We start from the raw sequence: 7840 nt of genomic DNA, 5'->3' as shown, positions 1-7840 counted from the left end.
AAGAGATCATAGAAATGAGAGAAAGACCCATATGTACAAAAATGTATATAGCAGCTCTTTTTGTGGTAGCAAAGAATTGGAAATTAAGGGGCTGCCCATCAATTGGGGAATGGCTGAACAAGTTGTGGTATATGCATGTTATGGAATACTATTGTGCTATAAGAAATAAGGAGCAGGCAGTCTTATTTACCTGGAGAGGCTTAAAAGAACTGATGCTGAGTGAGAAGAGTAGAACCAGGAGAAATTTGTAAACAATTACAGACACAACGTATGTGTGATGACCAACTTTGATAGACTGGACTCTTCTCAGCAATGCCGTGATATAAGTCAATCCCAAAAAAGACTCATGATGGAGAGAAATATGTGCATCCAGAGAAAGAAGTAGAAAGAACTAAGTTTATATCCAAGTGGAAGCAAAATACCTGATCTTTTTTCCTTCTTTTATTTGGTTTTATGTCCTCTTTACCATTTTTCATTCCAGCTGGTACAATCCGTCTTTATAACCTGACTAATGTATAATGTGAAAGTATTTACAGATTCTATACTTGACTATAAGCCGCCATGGGGGGGAGAGGAGGGAGGGGGACAAAGTGTGAAACTCAAGGAATTGTGGAATTGAATCCTGTAAACTAAAAGGAAACAAACAAATTAATAAAAAAAATTTAAAAAAAAAAGAAAATTTGGACCACCTCTTATCACAGTCTCACTAGAAAGTTGTATTTGGATGCAAAATCATTTGAAAGATATATTGCTTTTCCTTTACTTCTACTGAAATGCAGGTTTCCTGCCTTTTGGTTAAATCCTTTTTTTTTCAAATACCATGCAGATAATTAAAGAGTCAAAAAAGATGTCTCACTGTCAGCAACTAAACAATTTTCTTTTTGGATTTATTACATTTACAATGTTCTTTATCATCATGAAAGAACTCTTTCAGGTTACAGATAACTTTGAAAATAATTCCACACAAGAACTCTGTAGATATACATTTTTTTCTCTAAAATTTTCTTAGAAACTGCACAGAGGAAAAAAAAAAGACTGGATTATTCATTGGCATGGAGGTCACTGCAGACTCAACTCTTCTCTTTTAGGGATCCTAATGTTGGACAAGAAAGGAGACTGGCATAGTGGATAGAAGCCAAGACTCAGTTTATATTCAAGTAGACTTGGGTTTAAATCTTGCTTTGATTCATACAGCATATGATACTGGAAAAATCACTTAGAAAGGCAGAGACATGGTAAAGGCATGGACTCATCTGAGTTCTGCACAAATTCCCCTCCAAAAATAATGTCAAAATAAACCGTCAGAATTAATTCTGAAATGGCACAATCAATGAAAGGACAGGATGAAACATTTTCTAGTCCAAAACAACTTAGAAGGTGAGCGGGCAAGTTCTGTCTCACTAGAATGAGAGTGGAGTATAGTCCAGCACTGGCCATGCCTGTCTGAGTCAGCAGCTGTGACTTCAAGAAGTCTCAGCCCACTGAAGGTAAAGGGGTCAGACAACTGGTAAGAAGAATATTGAAAGGGAACCTTTTGCTGGCACTGGGAGAAGGACTCTGTTGTCCATACATGATTATGGGTCACAGTCCCAGAGGAAAGAGGAACACTATCAGAAGCAGGGAAGCTAGTCACAATTCCAGGGTAGAAAAGAGTACTTGTAGTCACTCACAGACCAAAATATAGGTCAGGAGTGCAGCGGCCACACCTCTCTTTAGATCATGCAACCTTGAAAGACCTGAAAACTTACAGACTCCTCAAACTTTGCCTAAAAAATTGCATCACAAAAAACCCTGAATCACAGGATAGCGACCCCTCTACCCTTGGAGGTAACCTAAAGTTAAATTCAAGAAATAAGCTGAAAAATGAGAAAACACTGAAAAAGAATCTGACCTGTTACTATAGTGACAGGAAAGATCAAGACACAAATTCAGAAGAAGAACACTATGTCAATACATCTACATGAAAAACTTCATAGAAAAATGTGAATTCATGTGTCTAAAAAAATGATTCCTAGAAGAGATAAAAAAAATTTAATCAGAGAGGTAGAAGAAAAAATAAGAAAATAAACGAGAGATGCAAAAAAATAATTTTAGAGAATAAACAGCTTGGTAAAAAAAGGGAAAAAATATATATGAAAGAAGATAAAATATGAAAAAATAAGCAGGTCAACTGGTAAAAGAGACAACAAAATTCCACTGCAGAAAAGAACACCTTAAAAAGCATAACTGGACTAATGGAAAAGATACATAAATATTCCTGGAAGAGAAGAAATCCTTATAAAACAGAATTGGGCAAGTGGAAGATAATGACTCCATGAGGCATCAAGAAACAATAAAACAAAATAAAAATAATGACATAAAATAGAAGAAAATATGAAATGCCTCATTGCATTTTTATATTATTTCTTTTTTTAGAGGGGGTAGGGCAGGGCAATTGGGATTAAATGACTTGCCCAAGGTCACGTGGCTACTAAGTGTTAAGTGTGTGAGGGCAGATTTGTACTCAGGTCCTCCTGACTCCAGGGTCAGTGCTCTATTCACTGCACCAACTAGCAACCCCTGAAATGTCTCATTGTAAAAACAACTAACCTGAAAAATAGAACAAAGAGAAATAATTTTAAAATTATTGAACTACCCGAATGCCATGATAAAAAAGACCCTAGATATCATATTTTAAGAAATTATCAAGGAAAATGACACTCATATCCTAGAAACGGGATAAAATAGAAACTGAAAGAATTAATTAATCACCTAATGAGACTCCAAAATGAATACTACCAGGAATGTTAAAGCCAAATCCCAGAGCTCTCAGTTGACGGATAAAATAACACAAGCAACCAGAAAGAAACAATTCAATATTGTGGAGCCTCAGTCAGGAAAAAAACAAGATTTAGGAGCTTCTACATTAAAGGTTTAAAAGGCTTGGAATACAATATTCTGGAGGGTAAAGTCACCTGCTGAACAAAACTGAATAAAATCCTTTAGGGGAAAAAATAGATATTTAATGACACTTAGGAGTTCAAAGCAAAATATACAGGAAAGGATTGTACATTAGGTCATAAAATCCTCATAAACAAATGCATGAAAACAGCTTTTTTTTGTCTTGGCAAAGAATTGGAAATTGAGGGAATGACCATTAATTGAAAAATGGCTGAACAAGTTGTGGTTTATGGTTGTAATAGAATACTATTACACTAAAAGAAATGTTGAACAGCATAATTTCAGTAAAACCTGGAAAGACTTACACAAACTGATGCAAAATGAAGTGAGCAAAACCAGGCAAAGACTAGACACAGTAAAAGCAATACTGTATAATGATCAACTGTGAATGACTTTGCTACTCTCAGCAATACAGTGAACAAAGCCACTTCCAAAGGACTTACAATGAAAAATGCTATCCACCTCCAGAAAAAGAACTAATAGAGGCTGAATTCAGATGAAATAACTCTTTTTTAACTTTTTTTTCATATTTCTTGGGTTTATTTTTTGGTGTATGTTTTCTTTTACAAGATGACATATGTTTTGTATGACTTCACATGTATAACCTATATCAAATTGCTTGCCTTCTTAATGAGGTGGAAGGAGAGGGAAGAAATTTGAAACTCAATTTTAAAAAGAATGTTAAAAAATGTATTTACATGTAAGTAGAAATTTTTTTAAAAGAAACAAAAGATAAAAATTATTTTTAAAAAAAGAAAAATCATTTAATGTTTTCAAGTAATTATCTAAGTAGTAGCTTAGTAGGGTAGAAAGTCTATCTGGGATCAGATTTTATATTTTGACATTATATATATGTATATATATGTATTTATGTGTATATACAGATACATATATATGTACATATATACATGTGTATTCTTATTTCTATTGTAAAAATATAACACAAAAGAAAAATAGAGTGAAAAGAGTATGCTTTAATCTGCACTCAGAATTCATAAGTTCTTTCTTTATGGGAGTGAATAGAATTTTTCATCATGTATACTTTGGAATTGTCTTGAATCATTGTCTTGATTAGAGTAGCCAAGTCTTTCACAGCTGATGATTCTTCTAATATTTATTATTTATTATATCTTCTAATATTATAATCTAATAATGTTACTGTATACAATGTTCTGATCACTTCACATTAGTTTATATAAATCTCAGAAAAGTTTTTCTGAAAACCTGTTTATAATTTCTTATTGGACAATATATCATAATAATACATATATATATACTTACAATTATATACCACCACTTGTTCAGTCAACCCCGAATTGATGCATATCCCCTCAATTTCCAATTTTTTGCCACCATAAAAAGAGCTGCGATAAATATTTTTGTACAAATAGGCCCCTTTCCCTTTTTTTAAATCTCTTTGGGTATATCCCTATATACTCATACCACTTAATCACTCTGTGTTTCAGTTTCCTCATCTGTAAAATGAAGAGGTTTATGCATATGGCCTTTGAATTGTCTGCTAGATTTAGATATCTGATACTACTATTCTAAATTACAAAAACGATGCTGAATTGCATCAGTAGAGGAAGTATCCATATTAGGAGTTCCTTTGAAGAAATCTCAGGCACAGGTTCAAACACCATTTCTTCTACCTCCAATGAGCACTTAAAAAAAGAGAGAGAGAACAAATATTCGCAACAAAAAACAAACATAAAATTATGATGTATCAAAAGATACTGCAAGAAGGAAAAAAAATCTATTTTTAAAATTTCAGAGCCCACATTGCTTCATTTCATAGATGAAAAAAGTATATTTTTTCTTTGCATGGCATTGTGCCAGATAACCATATAGAAATTTTGGAAGAAAATTGCAATTTCTTCCTTCTTGTCAAAAAAAAAAGCTAGCCCTAATTAATTCTTATTTACAGCCATTCCTAACTTCCATTAAATATTCCCAGCCCAAATTGTTAACATTCTCAAGGACAGTGAGCTGAGAAGTAGGTGTATGGAAAGGGAACCAGTTGACCTGAACCTAAAGTGTTTGATAGGTAAGAGGTTTACAACAAACTGGTTTGAAACCTAGTAGGGTTTACAGATTTGGTTTTATTTTGTTTTTTTGTTTGTTTGTTTTGGGGTTATTTATAGGGCTTTTTTGGCCTAATTAACACTGTAGGAGGGGACGAAACCCACATTTTTTATTAACCTCTTATTTTAGAGGGCTAAAATACATGCTTAACCAAATCCAACATCAAAAATTCACTCATCAGGGAGGCTAGATGGTGCAGTGAATAGAACACCAGCCCTGTAGTTAGGAAGTTCAAATCCAGCCTCAGACACTTAACACTTACTAACCTTGTGATCTTGGACAAGTCACTTAACCCCAATTGCCCTGCCCTCCAAAAAGCTAAAAACAAAAGAATTCACTCATCTAAAATGCTCCCTAAGGCTCAGACAAATTTCACAAGTTAATTCTGGGAAATACAGGCTGCCAATCAGTCAGCCACTGTGGCAATTTGACCTTGGCTCCATCGAGTCTTGCCACTAGAAAATTGATTTTTAACGATTATAACACTGAATAAAGCAGTATTTTATCTCTAAGTTATAAAAAAAATTGAACTGAGCTAAACACCAAGGTCTCCCAACCTGTAAAAACCACCATACTATGAATATATAAGATCTAGTTATTCTAGTATTGTCCTTGAAGTCAGGAAGACTTGTGTGTGAATCTTCCTTCAAACATTTATTCTTTATGCGAACTTGGCTAATTTCTTTAATTTCTCTTAATCTAATTTTCCTCATCTGAAAAAAGGGAATTATAATAGCTCCTATCCTACAGGGCTTGGGGTAAGGTTCAAACAAACATTTACATATATATGCATACACACATGCATACATATATGTGTGTTTGTGTCTATGTGCAGATACAGAGATAGATTGATATACACGTACATATTGTATATGGAACTATTTTCAAACTTAAAATTGCTACTCTCTTTTGAGATTCTCTCCTCATACCAAACAGTATTTATGAGAATATATGAGAGAAATAAAATTTCATAGATTTATCACAGTTACTGAATATAGTACAAGTATAGTATCCAAATAAGCTATTAATGAAATGAGTCGTTTTCTTCCCACAACAAAGTGAGTATGCATAGTGCTGTAGTGGATAAAATGAGGGGATGTATATTGGGAAGATTTGGAATCAAATCCCTCTAAGACCCTTAAAGGTCCTTAGGATTTATAGTTGGAAGAGAATACAGAAATCATGCAGTCCAATTCCTTCATTTTATTGAGGAAACTGATGATGAAAGTTTATGATTTGCTCAAGTTTATATGTGTATTAAGTGGCAAAGCAGATACTTGGAACCACATCCTCTGACTTCAGATTTTCTTTCTTTTCTAGTGTATAATGTTGCCTATTATTGGTTATGTGACCCTGTACAATTTCCACCTTAAGGTGTTTGATCCTTAAAATAGGGATAAGAATAGTAACTATTTCACAATGGTATTAAAGGATCAAAACAGTCAATGTATATAAAGTGCTTTGTTAGTCATAAGGTACCATACAAATGTAATCTGTTATTATGCCACAACTTCATAATGCCACTCCTTACTCTTGTTCACTCTTCTATCAATTCTGTTGGTGTGGTGGACTGGTGGCTGTTAGGGAGAATAAGGAAGTGAAGAGAAAAAGATGTTGGAGAATAAGACTTTGAAAAAATGCTCTGGGTTAGAATTGATGGCATAAACTATAATTATGCATGTAAATTTACCAGATGCTATCATAGAGTACTATAAGTTTGTCACAGAAGACAAGTGTTCCTGTATTTCCCTTAGCAAGATCATTTACCTGTAGCAAGACAGTAAGATTATATTCCCTCACCACAAATTTTCATATCTCTTTGGTTTTCTCAGAGGAAGTAAAGTACCATTGATTAAAACCTTTGCCATAAGCACCTCAGGCACACCAATTGAGATCAAAGATTTCTTACTTGTTGCTGGAGCTCCAGGAGAGAATTCTTGGTGTAAAAAAAAGGAAAATTTCCTCCCTAATAATTAGATCTGTCCAAAAATAAAACAGGCTCCCTTTGGAAGTGCTTTCCCCCTTATAGATGGTCTTTAAGATGAGACAACATATTGGGCATGTTGTAACAGGGATTCTCTTTTAGGTCTGAGAGGTTCTGGATAGCCAATGTAGTCCTCTTGATCTCTAAAATTCTGCAATTCTGCACAGACTCAGGGGCTTTTATCAATAGAGTAAAAGTATCAACATCCAATTCCTTATCTCTGGTTGACAAAGAAGAGATTTCTAAAATTATTCTGTTTGTGCTCTCTCTCAGAAGTCCAGCAAGACACAAGGGGAATATCCCTGACACTCATTCAAATAAAATTAACCACCCACCACTCTGGTTCCCAGAACTAACAACCTGTTGGTTTAGCATATTTTATTAGTGCTGCTCAAAATTTTCTCACAAAGGCTAATGGAGTAACTACAGGAGAGAGTACTTGGCAGAGAAAAGGTAAATTGTCTTCTTTTGGATACCATTATACAGAAACTCAAAATACGGTACTAAGTTCAGAGTAAGTGGTCAGAAATACTTGACAAACAGAAACTAATTTGAAGTACCTGATTATTGGTTATAGTAGCATTTGAAGATTTTGCTGATACAATATTTCAATATATATCCTTTCGTGCCTCTTCATTTATTGTTCTGAGTGTACCAATGAGTGAGATTTTCTAGTGTAGTCCACTTATTAACCCATTTTGAGCTGGCACATCTGGTGTGTTTCTTTGTTTTCTCTTCCCTTTAACTCAAATAATCCAGTTCATTTCTAAAGGGTGGCAGTCTCCATGAAGACCTAGAAATCAGTATCTGAGAAACCATAGCATTATATAC

The sequence above is a fragment of the Petaurus breviceps genome, unplaced genomic scaffold (assembly GCF_028583685.1).
Source record: "Petaurus breviceps papuanus isolate PSGF00001 unplaced genomic scaffold, PetGlider_PUasm1.0 189, whole genome shotgun sequence".
NCBI classification, from domain to species: domain Eukaryota; kingdom Metazoa; phylum Chordata; class Mammalia; order Diprotodontia; family Petauridae; genus Petaurus; species Petaurus breviceps.
Note: the sequence above shows the minus strand (reverse complement) of the source record.